Consider the following 15,593-nt stretch of genomic DNA (forward strand, 5'->3'; position numbering starts at 1 on the left):
TATTATTAATAATCTTCTAGCAGTCTCAACTAAGGTTTCATGAGTTTTGCTTTGCATGGATTCCAATTAATAGGTTGAACTTTTGCAAGTTTGATTATTTTTGGCTGAAATCACTTCTGGAGGTGAGAATATTTTCCTTGGATAGGAAGGTGATTTGATAAGGGCTGCAGCCATGCCAGGTCTGGTCAGCAGTTCTATAGTGTACAGAGGCAGCTGAGGATATCTGACTTTATTTCTGAGAGGATAGGTTGGGATTTGCCAATTGTCCCAGATGTTTTTATGGGTTATGGAGAATTTTATCACATTATGAAATACCCAGGAGCTACTGAGGACACATGAGGCTGAAACCGTGTGAAGAGGGCTGGAGAAGTTCATTGCTGGGAGACTTGAGCATTTCCCCTACTTAAGATGTGATTTATTGATGGAGGCCTTCATAAAACTCACTGGTGAGACTCTTGTTGTTTTATGACTTGTGTTTCGACACTTTGCCTGAGATGTTGCATCTGTGAAACTTCACTGGGGAGATCTGAGAAAGTGGTTATGGTAACCCTGCTTCGATCCCTCCTTCTGTCCCAGCTTAGTAATGTGTCACCTTCTGGCTGGTCCACAGATGTACAATTGGGGTAATAAGGTCTCACTGGTGTTACATAGTAAGGATGATTTGATTCATAAGGACCTTATACAATATTTACCCAACTTTAAAAAACTTTAAAGATGATTACTGTTTAGCTTCTGGTAGTAGATTATGAGTTTTTTACAGGATATCTTATCAAACATATTCTTTTCTTAATCATGAATACTTTAGGAAAATTGGACATTTTAATAAAACTTCCCAGAGGTCTTATGCTTTTCAATAAATTGATCTGTTCAACTTTGTTCTTGACATTCTGTTGGAGTCTCCATCTCTGAACCTAAGGCAAAGTTATAGGCACAAATATTAATATGATGTGTGATTCATCAATGGGTCTTTCATCTGAAGCTGTGACTCTTGCTTTTTAGGGGTTGAGGGGACATTTGATTTGTTTGTTTGTTTTGGATGTTTTGTCTTTCAGAACAAAAAATTTTTGTGCTTTTTGTTGTTAGATGAGGTCATGTGAAATTGATAGAAATATGATATGTTTAAAAACACCAGGCGCGCTTGAATTCAAGAAATACCCAACCCAGAGACAATTTCCATCATCGTGTGCTTATAACATTATATTTTAATCATATAAACATTGGAAAAATGTTATTTTGTATACTACCTTTATAGATAAGGAATAATGGAGGAAAGCTTTCCAGAAAAAGTTTAACACAGGACAATTTCGTCTGTGAATTACATATTATAAACCTAATTTACATGGGAGGACATTGATGCTCAGTGCTATACCAAGCCTTATGGACCAAATCAATGAGTTGTTTGGATTTTTCCTATCCACATAACATAGTAGAAGCTAAGATTTTTGGAAAAGATATATCACTGAACCAGCAAGCAGAACCCCTGGTTTCAGATTCCCACTCTGCCATGTTCTAAGTACTGTGCAGTGGTGGGTAAGTTAACGCACTTTTTCTGAACTTAAGTTTTCATATCTGTAAATGTTGTGCAGTAATGGCCATTTCACACACTATTTGTGAAGTTAATTATGTGAGAGATGTTAGTTTCCTCTCCTCCTTTCTATCCCTTCTTGTTCCCTCATTTAGAATAGAATAATCCCTTTGTGTTTCTTCATTAGTTGCTGTGGTGTGAAATGAGAAAATGAATGTGGAAATGTTTTGCACAACAAGAAACTGCTGTACAGATACGAGAGGTTATGTTTATTGATGAAGAGAAATATACTTAGAGCTCAAGAGTAACTTCTACCTACTTCATTGACAGGCACTAGCACTTCGGTTGGCTGAACCTCCTGTCTGCTGTCTGCTCCAAGAGTCACCTGCTTGAGGTAAGAGAGGCATGGTGACTTCTTGCTCAGAAAACAAAGGCTCAGAGGCATCAAGGCCAATAATGCACAAGGTTGATGTCCAAGACAGTGACCTGCCTTCCATTTATGTCTTCCTAATTAATTTTCTTTTAAAATTTCTACAACTTAAGGTTCAATACTAAAAGCATGATTATCTGGACAGTATAAAAGATTCAGATTTAATGAGTATTTAATTATGTGTAATATGTTGTGTACTAGAATGTTCTTATTGTTTTATGGCATCTGCAGTTAGTATGTGGCAGGAGAACTTTTCACTTAGTCTCCTCGCCCTTCATCAAATGTATTTTTCACAATATTACGATGCTATAATTACCTGTCTCTGATGGGACCAAAGAATATTCTATCTGCCCAACAAATCATCTCAAAAAATATCCAATGTTGCAATAACAACAGCAACAAAATCCCAAGCACACAGATTATGAGTTTTGAAGCCCAGCGCCCATTAAATTGCATACCACTTTACTGGGGACCCACGTAAGGGAGGTAGGCCTTTGGCAGATGAATACATTGATCCTGAGACTGCCCAGAAATGGAAATCAGTGTCAGGAAATCATTTTTAAAGAAGTGTCATAGTTGTATGATTTGTAGTGTGATTTTTTTTTCTCTTGCAGCTAACCTGCTTATAGCTGCACCTCCTAGTAAGCTCTCCTGTGTAATTTTTTTTAGAAGTCTTAGCTAAAGAAAAGGAGAAGTAGTCAACAGGATGTTCCTTAATGTAGTTGTGTTAGAATGAACTTGGTGGAAGATGTGATATCATCATTTCATGTTCTGTAAAGATTAGTTCTCCTTAATATGTTGTTCATATCTTGGATATATATCATTCCATGACCTTGAACTACAAATATATGAGTTTAGTTGCATAGGCCTTTGGAAAATCTGAGGTTGGTTGGTTTTTCCCCAATTGTAGGACTTAGCAATTTGGAATTGAGTGGAAATTATGGTGTTAAGTTAATGCAATTTTCAAAACTAACATTCATTATGTATTTTAAAAAAAGAACATACCATATACAAACAGGTGGATGATGTACGGACTGGGAAACTTCTATAATTAAATCGGAGATAGCACCTACTTGTGGTTTTAGATTTTTTATTCCCTCATGCCTACCAAAGAGAGTGTTATTAAGGAAAAGATATAGAAAAAAATTAAAGAATATTTTTGCCCAATCTTTTAGTCTCAGTGTAATCCACAAAATGTCCCTGCAAAAACTCCTTTTCAATGTATTATTTCCACAGACAAATATATCAGAAAAGAATGTCCTGTAGGCATCTCTGTTCACAGTTTTGATAGCTCTCACAGGCAGAGCTTGTTCATTTAGAAACTGCAGAACCTTCCTCCAGATGCTAGCTGTTAAATGTGAATAGGATAAACTTTGAAAAATGGTTAACTCTGTCCCCTTTCTCCACTGAAATCCATCTTGAAACTACATAAGGTGTCTTAAGCCATGAAATACTCCAAAATCTGCTTGAAGGAGAGGAATTTTGTCTGTCTGGTCAACCCTCCACTCACCCATTTATCTATCTGCCCATGAATCTCAAATGTATCTATTGGAGGTAGGAGCTGGTCAGGAAGGAAGGATGGAAACTTCTCAAATAGGCTGAGAAAGGTGGGGAGGTAAATGTTCTGGTGGTAATTAATATTATCAGTGGCAGTCATGAAGAAACAATAACGGTTTAAATAAATCATTAGATCTGACAGTAGAGGTGTCAACAGGTAACCACTTAATGAGTATAATCATTGTTTTTCTCTGTTTTCAGCGTTGATCTACTAACTTCGTCGTTTGTGTTCCCTGTCCCATTTCCAAACCAAATCTATTTAAAGCTGTACTCCATGGAATCTGAAATGGTATACCCTGTTTACTATTTAGAGTTGATACCTCATGTTCTTTAATAGGCAAGATCTGTTCTAGAACAAGGACAGGCTTCTGGACTCCTCTAGAATGATGATTTTCCCCTTATCACCACAGGGTGATTCATTAACAAGGATGAATAATAGCTAATTAATTCTCATGTGCCTCTCTAGATTACCAGAGTGAATTGTTTATTATAGTTTTGGGGAAACAGCCCTAGTCTGCCTTAAAGACAATTATTTACTTCTTAATTTATTTTGAAGGGAAGGCAGGGGCAGTAGTTAGAAATGAACTTACCTTGGATAGAATCTCATTGTTTTTGAGATTGAATCAATGTTTTATGTGTCAGAAACCCTGAGAAGCGGCTTCTAATCTAAGCCCTGTTGTCAATGATGGTCTCCTTGGGCAGGTCATCCTCCCCGTCTGAAGTCTGTTTCAGCATCTAACAATATACAGAGCTGATCCACTTGACCATGGCATTTCTTCTAGTTAAATGTTCTATTCTCTATTATTTTATTTCCTTGTCAGTCCCTTCTCCCTTCTGCTGCCACGTTTCCAAAATCCAATGACTATTCCTGGGCTCTGTGTGAAAACATGCTTCTGTTTTAAGTTTTATTTCTTTGATGAAGTGTATATGTCCCTTCATTTGTTGTTCATACCCTGGTTGTCCTCTAGTTCCAGTGTCAGCTAATTTCAAGCTAGAAAGGAGAATAAAACTCACCTTTCCCTCTCTGATATAACTCTAGGCCTTGTTTTTAGAGGACCTGGTATCAACACTGCTGTTAACACTATTAGGAGGAGGGGGTTCCTCTTCAGTTGTTTCACTATTCTAGGGTGAGTAGTTGGACCTATAAGGAAGTGTCAAAACATTAGAGCCAGAGAGGACTTCAAGACTCAATCTAACCAATTTTTCCATTTCAGAAGAGGAGATTTTGGGGTCAGGGCGGGAATCCAATTTGTCTAAAGGGTGGTTGCCAGTCCTGGGCTGTGGTTTCTTCTTTTCACTTCATAATTGTATCTTTGCTTTAGTTGAGAAATCTCTTCCTTTACGTTGCTCTTTCTCTTCCCAATATTTAAAGGGTCATGTCTTTCAGACAAAACCAATCTCAAGGTTAATGTGAGATGTCCTTTGAAGCATAAATGGACTTGAAGCATCTTCATTCATTCCATACAGCTGAGGCACAGAGATATGGGGCTGGCTTTTGCACTCTGTGTTGATTAGAACAATGTGGGTCCCCTTGTAGACCTTCCTTTAGGAGGTTATTTGGCTCTGACCTCACAAACATCTCCGCCACTTTCCTCCTGTCCTTTTCTGATCCAATGTATTATACGAAAGCTGAGGATGAACTGTCAGATGGCTATGGACTGCACGTCTTTGAAAATATTAATAAAAAGAAGACAGATGAGAGATTGATATACAAGAAGACAGGAGAGTAAGACCCACACATTGATATGGAATTCAGTGCCAGTACTGCCAATTGTTGGGGCCATCCAGGATTTATAGTAGTGTATCACACTTTTCACACCTTCTTGTTGCCTTGGGCTGAGAAGCAGCTGGTAAATTGTTATCAAAACTAAACCTTTATTTTCATGGGACTTCAAGGTCCAGAGAAAAGAATAGTAATTATTCATAAAGTAAAGATTACTGGATCTGATCACATATATGAACCACATGGTACAGAGTCTAAGGTTCAAAACTTGGCTTTAATTAATTTGCTGTGACTTCAGTGAAGGCCTGGCCTTTCTCTGAGCCTCACTTTCTCCATCTGTGGTTTGGGTGTTGGTGGGTGGAGGAGAGGATGTCAAAGGTCATCCAAGCTCTGATTTTCATGAGTCTCAGATGCCTTTAAGCCCTCATTAGCAAGGTTGCAACCATGCCATGTCTTGAATTGGAAGAGTGTGTGAATTAGACGTGGTTCGGTTCTCATTAGAGCTTCTATTGCCCATTTTTGCATCCATCAGACTTGTTAGTAAATAAACTTTTGTCTTCTAGTTGATAGGCTCCTTCCTGCTTGTCTAAGGCAGTAGTTTCTGATTTCTGTGTGTGTGTACACATGCCTACACACACTTGTGTTTGGGGTAGGGGGAACATTATGGAAGTTTGGGATACTCAGATGAACCTGTGAACTATCTTAAAAAAAAAAAAAAAAAAAAAACAAAACCCCAGTGTATCTGCAAAGAATACTAGCTACAATTCCAGGAGTTTTATAGCTAACTCTGAAGGCCATACTTGAGTTCTAGGGTAGGCAAAAAATGTTTTCTCCGTGGGAAGTCTGAGATGACATGTGGTTGGCACTCATTTCCTTTAGCTGTTGGATTTTTCCCACAGTTCACCTATTGTTCTGCTCTGGTTCTCAGTCTGGCTTAGAATGACTCTGGACATTTACACATTGTCAACTGTTAAGTGATATTTTCATACAGAAAATCTTACTGATTCATTAATTAATTCATTCTTTCACTCAAATACACTTTGAACCCAGAATCTGTTAAGTGTTAGTTACTTTTAATACCTTACATTATTTTATTTAAGTTTATAAAATGGAAAGTTATTTCCTCCTTTTTTTTTGTGCAAGGAAACCAAACTCAGGTTGAATAATTGTTCACAGTTGTACAGTTAATAAAGTGCAAAGTTTGAGTTTAAATCTAGATCTGCTCCAAAATACGTGACTGTCTTCAGAGATAACACTGAATATGAATAAGGACGATGAAGCAAGTTCATAAACCATGGAAATCTCTGGTAGAAAATGGTAAATGGGCCCCAGAGGAATACAGTGATTGTGTGCTGTGGGAGTTTGGTGAGGGACAATATCACACTTTCTGAATCACTTATATGATAATTCAGTAATTAAATTCTTCTCCATACCTTAAGGCCAAATAAAAAAAAAAAACTTCAAACAGTTATATAAATGCACTATAAACAACTCATAGTTTCTCCTTATTTTTCAAACTTCCATCAGGTTAGTTGCCTCAGTAAGTGGGATGAGTAGACAAAGGATAATTGGGATCTTAGTGCCCTGATCATACTTGGGAGTTATTGACGGAATTGGAATTTCAGGGCTCTGGGGAATCTGTTGTTGTTTTTTCCCTGTTATATTGAGCGTGGGACTTTAACAGAGATAGATTTCTGACCATGCCTACATCAGCACAAATGCAGATGTGAGCAGCTAGAATGTGGATTCTGCCAAATTGTAATGACTGCCACATGTGGAAAGCTAAAACTTAGTGCTGGTGACCCTCTTCGAGCACACGTGGAAGCCAGGAGAGTGAAAATCAGTGTTGGGGATGGCAGAGGCCTCAGAGCTTGTCGGGGGCAACACCTCACCTTACAGATGGGGAAGTGGAGTCTGATGGGGGTATAACCAAAATTCAGGAAGCAGTTTAATGACTCCCTGGGAGTAATGATAGAACAAGAACCAGACTTCATGTCAGCACTACAATAATACTGACTTACAGTTTGACTTCCATTGTGACATACTGTCACTGATAGGCTGATATACCTGGATTTGGAACCCACCGTTATTACCAACATGGCCTAACACAATGTTTATGATAACTTGGGGGGGTCTCAGCTTTGTTGTTTGTAAAATGAAAATCATATCCTATTGATAAAGTGATTGTGAGGATAAATGAAATACCTTTGTGCTGTTCAGTACACAGAGGTATTATTGCCTGTCATGGTGAGGTTCTAGAATGCTTCCAAAGTCTTACGTGTTTTCTGGTGGGGGTTTTGGGAAATGGAAATGATGGGATTATGAATGGTTTGATCTATTGATGGCTGAATGAATTACTGGGAGTTGGAGCCTAGTTAGAGGAAGGAAACTGGGGTGTGAATCTTAGAAGGGTTTATCTTCTCCCCCAACCCCAGTCCTCTCTCTGCTTCCCGGCGGACGCCTTGCCAGGAGGTGATCAGCTTTGCTCTTCCATGCCTTCCTCCATGATGTGCTGTCTCACCTCAGGTCCAGATCAATGTAACTGGCCGACCCTGGACTGAATCTGAAACCATGAGCCAAAATAAACCTTTCCTCTTCTAAATTGTTCCTCTTGGGTACATTGGTCACAGAGACAGAAAAAAGACAACACGTTGTCCATGTTATTGGTAGTCCTTCTCAAAGCCCAATGAGACAGAAACAATTATCTTATTTTTACAGAATTTGTTTCGTAACCTCATCATGACAGTTCTTCGGCTTTTGCTTCTCACAGTTCTGTCTTAGGACCATAGACATCAATAGCATTTTGGAGCTTGTTAGAAATGCAGATCTCGGGCCATACTCCAGACATCCTGAGTTAGAATCTGTGTTTTAACAAGATCCCCAGGTAGTTCACATGCTCATTAGAGTCTAAGAAGCATTCCTGTAGGCCTGAGACCAATTTCAAGGATCTTGGCCATGACCTGCTGACAATGACTGGCACTCTGCCTGCATTCTTGGGGCATGCAGTACCCAGACCTTCAGATAGCAGCAGGGAACCCTGAGAATCACTCCCAGGGAATAACCGAGGACCAGCTTGAAGGGATCCAGCAGGCTTTATCTTTTCAACGCCCTTCATTTCCTCAGAAGTACTATTCACAAGGGGTCAAACCTGATTGGATTCCAAGTCTTTCCTATCCCAAAGTCCATGTTCTTTTTATTAAATCACAGTGTCTCAGGCAAGAGGAATGCTGGGCTGTGTGTATGATAACTCTGCCTTCCCCATAGTGTGAATATTTCAACACTGGCTGTTTTACTCTATTACTCAATTCCTAGAGGGGAAGAATTAATAATAAAAAAAAAATTAAAAGGAGCTTGAGCTGAAAGCCAGGATCCTGCAGCTTAATCAGTTATTTTCGTTTTTTAATGAGGGTGACTATTGTGAAATAAGTAATTATTAATTACTCAAAACTAATGAAATATTTTAGTTTCCTTGCTCAAAAAGCATATGGAAGCTAAAAGAAAGCATATGGGTGTTTTTTGGGAAGCATATTGGTGGATGGACAAATTACAGTGGTGCCAATATGCCTTTGCTTTCTGGCTGGGGCCATCGCTACGTGTGCTGGCATCTCAGTCTTCATGTGTTTGGAGAGTTTTTTTTTTTTTTTTTTTTTTTTTTTTTTTTTTTTTTTTACAAAATTCCTATCTGATGTGTGCCTTGGGTTGCCTCTAGAGTTCCACAGCTCTGCCTCATAAATCTTTCTACCGTGCTTGTGCTCAGACATTCCCACGTGAGTGTCTACTCAGTATAAAACCTTTGCTATTAGTAACTATCGTGGGTCTTCCTTCCAGATGTCTTTTTTGTTCTGTAGTGGACAGAATGGGCCTGTCCAGCTGAAGTTAGAGTCCATCTATGCAGTGGTAAAAGCAGAATCCTAAGAGAAAGAAGAATTAGGACCTCCTTGCTTCATCAGGAACTCTGTGCAGCCCACCACTGAAGCTCCATGTGCAGATATCTTTCTTGTAAAATTGGAATGATGATGCCAGGGCTCCTTAGTTCACGGGCACGACTGTTTATCCAATTTGTAGTCCATCCCCTTTGTTCATCTTCTTTCCTTTACATCCCTTATCTTTTTCGGTGTATTTGGTCAGTCTGATGAAAAGCTTGATGGATTTGAAGGTGATTGAAATGACTTGAAATGATTTGTGTTTTTTTTTTTTTTTTTTGTAATGATCAGAGGCAAAATGATTTTTTTTTTTTGGTGGGGGTTACCAGGGGTTGAACTATAGAGCACTCAGCCACTGAGTCACATCCTCAGCCCTATTTTGTATTTTATTTAGAGACAGGGTCTCACTGAGTTGCTTAGTGCCTCACTTTTGCTGAGGCTGGGTTTGAACTCGCGATCCTCTTGCCTCAGCCTCCCGAGTTACTGGGATTATAGGAGTGTGCCACCGCACCCAGTGCAACATGATATGTTTGAGAAGGTTCCTGGCTGAGTGTCAGAAAACCAAGGTTCTGTACCAAGCTGACTTCATAAGCTTTTACTTAGGGCCTACAATCAATTTAGCTTGCTGAGAAGTTGAAGGAGGGAGCTGGCAGGTATGTGGCTGTGAGTTTGATCCAGGGTCAGTATAAGGACCCAGTATAATGTGTGAGCTAATAATGCACTTGGGGAGCAAGAAAATTTGGAGAACTCTTTCTTCATGGAGGTTTCTTATAGAACCAGTGACTGGAATTGGCTTTGAAACATATTTACATAGGTTTTGATAAGACATTACCTGGAGCTGAAGAATAAATCTGCAGAAGGTAAGAGAGAATCTATTTGAGGCAGGACCCAGAAACAGGAGAATATCAGGCATGACTAGAGAACTAGGCATAGTTCACTGAATTGTGTACTTGAGAAAAACCACTTCATTTCTGGTGGACTTCAGTCTTTTCATCTGTAGCATGTGAGCTGTGGACAGATGGTTCTCAAGAAGTCTCAAGATCTCTGGCTAGAGTTCTACAAGATTTCTTGTCCTCAGGCAGATAAGTCACTTAGCTGAACCTGGCAATTAAATAGCAGTGACAAAGCAAGGCCCAGAACCCTACTGCCTATTCCTATGTCAGTGCTCCTCTTACTACCCACAGGGTATGCCAATGTGGGTGGGTGGGGTAGACATTGCTCTAATCTTTACTATATGAAACATGGAGTGTTAAAGTTTTTCGAGAGATGGGATTTGTAAGAGACTCATCTATCCCACGATTGAGGACCCTTCTGCTACAGAAAGCCAACTTATATGTTATGCATTTCCCTCCTTGATGTTTTTATGGTCCTTGATTCCTTGTCTGAAAGACCAGCATTACCTTCCTCCAATTGAAATCTTCTCTGCCAAGCTTGTTTCTGAATCCAGTCTTGGCTTTCTTTCTTTTTCGTTTCCTTTTCCTTTTTCTTTTTTACATTTGTTCTTACTATGTTGCCCAGACTGTCTTCCAATTTCTGGGCACAAATGATTCTTCTATTTTAATGTCCCCAATACCAAGACTATAGGTGTTTCCTGTGCACCTGGCTTGAATTTTATTTTGTATTGCCACCTTTTCATTTTCTGCTGCTCTGATTTCTCTGGCACAATGCTCTGGGCACAGTGTTCAATGAAGGAGCACATGTCCATGTTCTTCAACAGTTTTTTTCTCTGTTTATTGCTTATTCTGAAATAGACATGTGACATATAGGCTTGTAGACCTTCAGAACTGGAAAGGGACTTAAAAACACTGTGTAGTCCAGCCGCCCTCCCAGAGAAGAAATGACTTACCCTACTTACCTAATTAGTGGCAGGTCTGAGAATGGTGCTCGTATCTGATCAAACATTAGAGAGAAGATTGGTGCTTGAGTCTCTCCCTACCAGTGGATCTTGGCAGTACTCTGTCATGAAGACCATTAGTAATAATGTGGTCCAGGTGGCACTGGTGCTGTATTAAGCAGATGGAAGTCAGCAGACACTCACTGGCTGTCTACTACGTGACAGGCCCTGTGCTGGGTACTTTGCCAGAGTTCAGCTTGGTCAACTGTCAAAAGCTAGGACTCCCATTCCTGTATGAGAGAGACCAGTCTTTGTAAAGAGGACATTTAACAAAACTCTTACCTGTAAGCTTGGTAAAACTCAATATAGTGGATAGATCCTTCTCTCCTAGAATCTTGGTTCAGAGTTCTGCAGAATGGCACGTAGGAAGATTTTGAGAGGCTTGGATGGTGGAGACTAGTGAAAAGAGGCAGAGATTATGATCCATACTGAGACCTGTGGTCACCTGGGTAAACAGGGGACTCAACTCCCCAACCCTCTTCTCCATATACGCATCTCTGAATCTCCAGAGATCTGGGACTTGGGTCCCTATTATTAGTTTTGGATCTCACTTACTCTTCTTATATCTTACTCTCTCCCCTTTCCTAGCTAGGCTTGACACTAATGAGAATCTTTTTTCTTCCCCCTCCTATTAATTTTTTTTTCTATTTCTTTTGCTGCTCCCCCTTCTTCCATCTCCTGAGTTAAACCTGGTGGCCTAAGTCTTAAAGGCTCTCCCATGTCACAGTCCTCTGGACTGGGCCATAAAAGAGTTGGCAGGGAAGATGATCCACAAATCTGTTAAATACATAGTAAAAATAGCTTATGATCTATGGGACTCGGTATTAAGCAAGTTGATATTAACGAGGTTTGAGTGCTGCTCTGAAATGTGGCAGCTGCACACACGTACTGGCTGCTTCTCCTCCCTACCTCTGGCAGCTTGCGAGCAGTGTTGCCATGACACTCTCTGGGCTCTGTTTAGATCAGCTATTTTCTGAAGGAGTCCCTGACCTTCCCCACAATAGAAACTGTTGATGTGGTCATGTCAGAGTCTCCTCAGGATCTGTGTGACTGGTGAACCCTCAGTTGTTACTTGAAAACTGTAGGATGCAGACATGGAACATTTAGGAGCAAGAAGGGCTGTTAAATGTTCTTACTCTCACTGGATGTGTGAGGATCCTGTGGTCCATTGAGTGGAAGTGATTTGCTCAAGGTCACAGACTGAAATAGAAACAAGGCAGGGACAGGAACCCAGATCTCCTGATTCTTAGCCTGGTGCTATTCCTACTGTATTACACTGACCCATGCCTGTGTGCCCTCTTAGCCATGAAGGCTGTGACTGGATCAGGCCCAAGGATTATGCTGTTCCCAGGAATAGAAGATGAGAAAAGGAAGAGTAACCCAGCACAGAATAAGGATATGAGGGGGAATGGTATGTTTCTGTGTCCCCCAAAGTTCATGCTTTGGAATCTTAACCCCCAATGCAAAAGTTGGGAAGTAGAGCTTGACCAGAGGGGACTGGGTTGAGAAGGTTCTGCCCTCACGATTGTACAATGCTGTTGTTGGGGAAGTGCATGATTTATCTCAAGAACAGACTTATTATAAAGATGAGTTTGGCCTCCTCTTGCTTTCTTCCTCTTACCTTTCACCTTCTACCATGGGATGATGCGGCACTGGGACTCTGGCCAGATGCCAGTACTGTGCTGGAGTTCATGGATATTTTATAAATGACCTGGTCTCATGAATTCTGTTAGAGCAACACAAAACAGCTAACACAAGGAGTAGGACACCCAGTAAGTGCCTGAGGTGCCAGTCAGCTCTCAGTGCCCATTTGCAATGCCTTTCTAGGCAGACCTCTTCCATCAGATCCCACAGGTCCAGTGGATGCTTGCAGGGCAGGGAAGATAATGTCATGCTCTCTGTTGCTCTGAACACTTTCTTTCCGTCACATAAGAGCTCACTTAAAACTCCCAGTATAGCCATTCATTGTCAGTACCATACTTTATTACTATTTTATTTTTATATTTTTTATATATGGCAAGTATTATTCTAAGAATTCATATGTGAAATGCTGTTTTCTCCATAAAGTCCTAGAAGACAGAAGAATCTTCCTCCTTCCTTTTTTCCCTTCCTTTTTGTCTATCAATCATGGCACATGGCAGAGACCTAAACACAAAGATTGAGCATCTAGTAAATTTTAGCTGAGTTGAACTTATTTGGATTACAGATGACCTCTCAAAAATTGTTATTAATTGCTGGTAAAAGTTGTCTAATTAAGTGTTCTCACCAATGTAGATTGTTAAGATTTTGTATGTTCTTATTTAATTTCCATAAAACTCAATATGCTTTTATTATCCTCATTTTGCAGTGAAAATATGGAAGTCAGGTGACCTGTTCAAATTCACCTCCAGTAAAATGTGCTAGAGAATTGATTTGGGTCTAGATGTTGTGTCTACAAATATTGTAATTTTACTTTTGCTCCTCCCCAGGATGTACCAATGAGGCCTTATTCCTTGCAAGTGGTTCAGGCTCCTAGCAAGAAGTCTCCAGCCTTTTTGGGTTGAAACATATCTTCTTAAGTGTTTGGGGAAATAATTATAAGGCCTAGGGTTCAAACAGTAATTTATTATGCTTTGGGCAACACTTTAGCTGATTTAGTTTTCCAGTAAGCCAGGGGGGAAAAATACTGCCTTTCTTTTTAAATTTGAAATAAGCTTTGAAATAGTTTGCAAGAGTCCTTTAACATTTAACAAATTGGGGTACTGACAGAATATGGAGGAAAGGGCTGTCTGTCCTAGATGACTTGACTGAGTGAAGAACAAATTCACCATTTTTTTTTGATTATGAAAAAGGATGCAGAATTTTTTTCTGTATTTTTTTATTGAAGCATTCTAGTTGTTCATAATAGTGGGATTTGTTACCTATTCATAACATGTATACAATATAATGTATAATTTGTCCAACATCATCCCCAGTGTTTCCCCTTGCAGATGAAGGAATTTTTGAATGTTACCACTAAAATCCAGATTTTTGAATATTTCTGTTTTTGTAAGTTTTTCTCAATATTTTCCATATTGATTAGAGAATGCCTATGATGCTTTCCTAAATTCTATAGGATTCAGTGAGTTTGATAACATTTGTATGTTTTCTGAAAGAAAATCACAAGTGTGGACCAGTCTTCTTTCTCGCTGTATGTACTCAGAACACCATTGCCTCATTTAAATTTCAGTGCAGAGGCAAAGCTGATCTGTAGTAAGTATTATATCTTGTTATTTATAGATCTCATGTTGTTTCCTTTTTGTATCTTTCCAGGTGTTTAAGAAGGAGGATGAGTTGAATAATAATGGTATGGTGTCCAGATAGAAAGTTGAATACCAAAGACAAATATGCATGTGGATCTATTTTTATATTTTGTGTGTGTGTGCGCGCACGCGTAAGTGCGTGTGCGCTCATGTGTGCGTGTATGTGTTCAGATGATGGTCTATTCATAGTTTTCACAATTTGGAAGTACATAATAACTTTGGAATTAACAAAGAGAAAAATTATTATATGAGGAAGAAAAATTATTAATATGTTTTATTTTAGAGTTTCAGGTAAAGCAAAAAGTTAGAAAATTGTATCAGTTGGTAGTAGATGAGAGTCAAACACTATGTACTTCCTTTGAGAAGAAAGTTTGTCTTGGGAATGTTAGCATCTCATACACTTCCTAAATTTCTTCAGCCTTGATTGATACCCATGGTTTGCTTAATTCAATTGAATCAGTTTGCTGTGCAGCAGTGGTTCTGGGAACATGTTATTTACTATAAATAGTTCAAAAGAAAGAAAGAAAGAGAAGCAAAAGGAAACAAAGAAGTAAAAAGCAAAAAAAGCCCCCCTTGGCACCTTTCTTGCTTGGAATATACCTGCTTTTCTTTAGAATTTCTTACATGTGTGTCTGTTTCCCAGGTAGATTTGGAGCACCTGGAAGACAAAAGGGGCATTTTATGTCTGTTTGGGACAATGGTTTTGGGAACTCAAGTGTAGTTAGTTAAAATGATTTTTATAAAATCTCTTGCTTCGAGTTTACAAACTTATTCAGAATCTCTTTAGAATTCATCCCATTATTCTTCAAATCCTTTTGCATCATAGATTTTTCTGTGGAATGAGGTCCATCTGCCTTCTTTCAAAAGAAAGGGGTACTTCAGGAGTGAAATACCCTGTTTACATACTGGCCCAAACTGTTAATGCTAGAAAAGGTTTCATATATTATAAAATGTTACGGAGCTAGAAAAAAATATACACATATAATATATAGAGTGCATATATATGTACATATATATATATGATCTGTTCCTTGTCACAATATTTAACCCAAAGTACTATTTACAGTAATGAATCAAAATGTCAGTTTTAAAAATATGAAGTGTCAAAGTGTTCCCACGTTGCAGAAAAGTTTGATGTGACAGTTTGTTAATCATATGACTATTATATCAAACGTGTCTCACAATGTTTTTTTGCTCAATGCTCTCTCTGGTAGGCTCCTCACACTTTTTTTGTTGAATTCTTAGTTCAAGTTACTAACC

General features: G+C 39.1%; 1 protein-coding gene across 12 annotated transcripts in view; it reads left to right on the forward strand.

Annotated features, from left to right (window-relative positions):
- Positions 1 to 15,593, forward strand: part of Lpp (LIM domain containing preferred translocation partner in lipoma) — a 644,616-nt gene that overhangs the window by 159,011 nt on the left and 470,012 nt on the right. For 6 of the 12 annotated variants that reach the window (XM_078043842.1, XM_078043841.1, XM_078043843.1 and 3 more), the window contains one exon: positions 1,856 to 1,919. The exons of the other annotated variants lie outside the window; for them this stretch is intronic. The gene's annotated coding sequence lies outside the window, so the exon portion shown is untranslated. The remainder of the gene's footprint in view (positions 1 to 1,855; positions 1,920 to 15,593) is intronic. 12 annotated transcript variants of the gene reach the window in all.

Source organism: Ictidomys tridecemlineatus, chromosome 3 (assembly GCF_052094955.1).
Source record: "Ictidomys tridecemlineatus isolate mIctTri1 chromosome 3, mIctTri1.hap1, whole genome shotgun sequence".
Classification (NCBI taxonomy): domain Eukaryota; kingdom Metazoa; phylum Chordata; class Mammalia; order Rodentia; family Sciuridae; genus Ictidomys; species Ictidomys tridecemlineatus.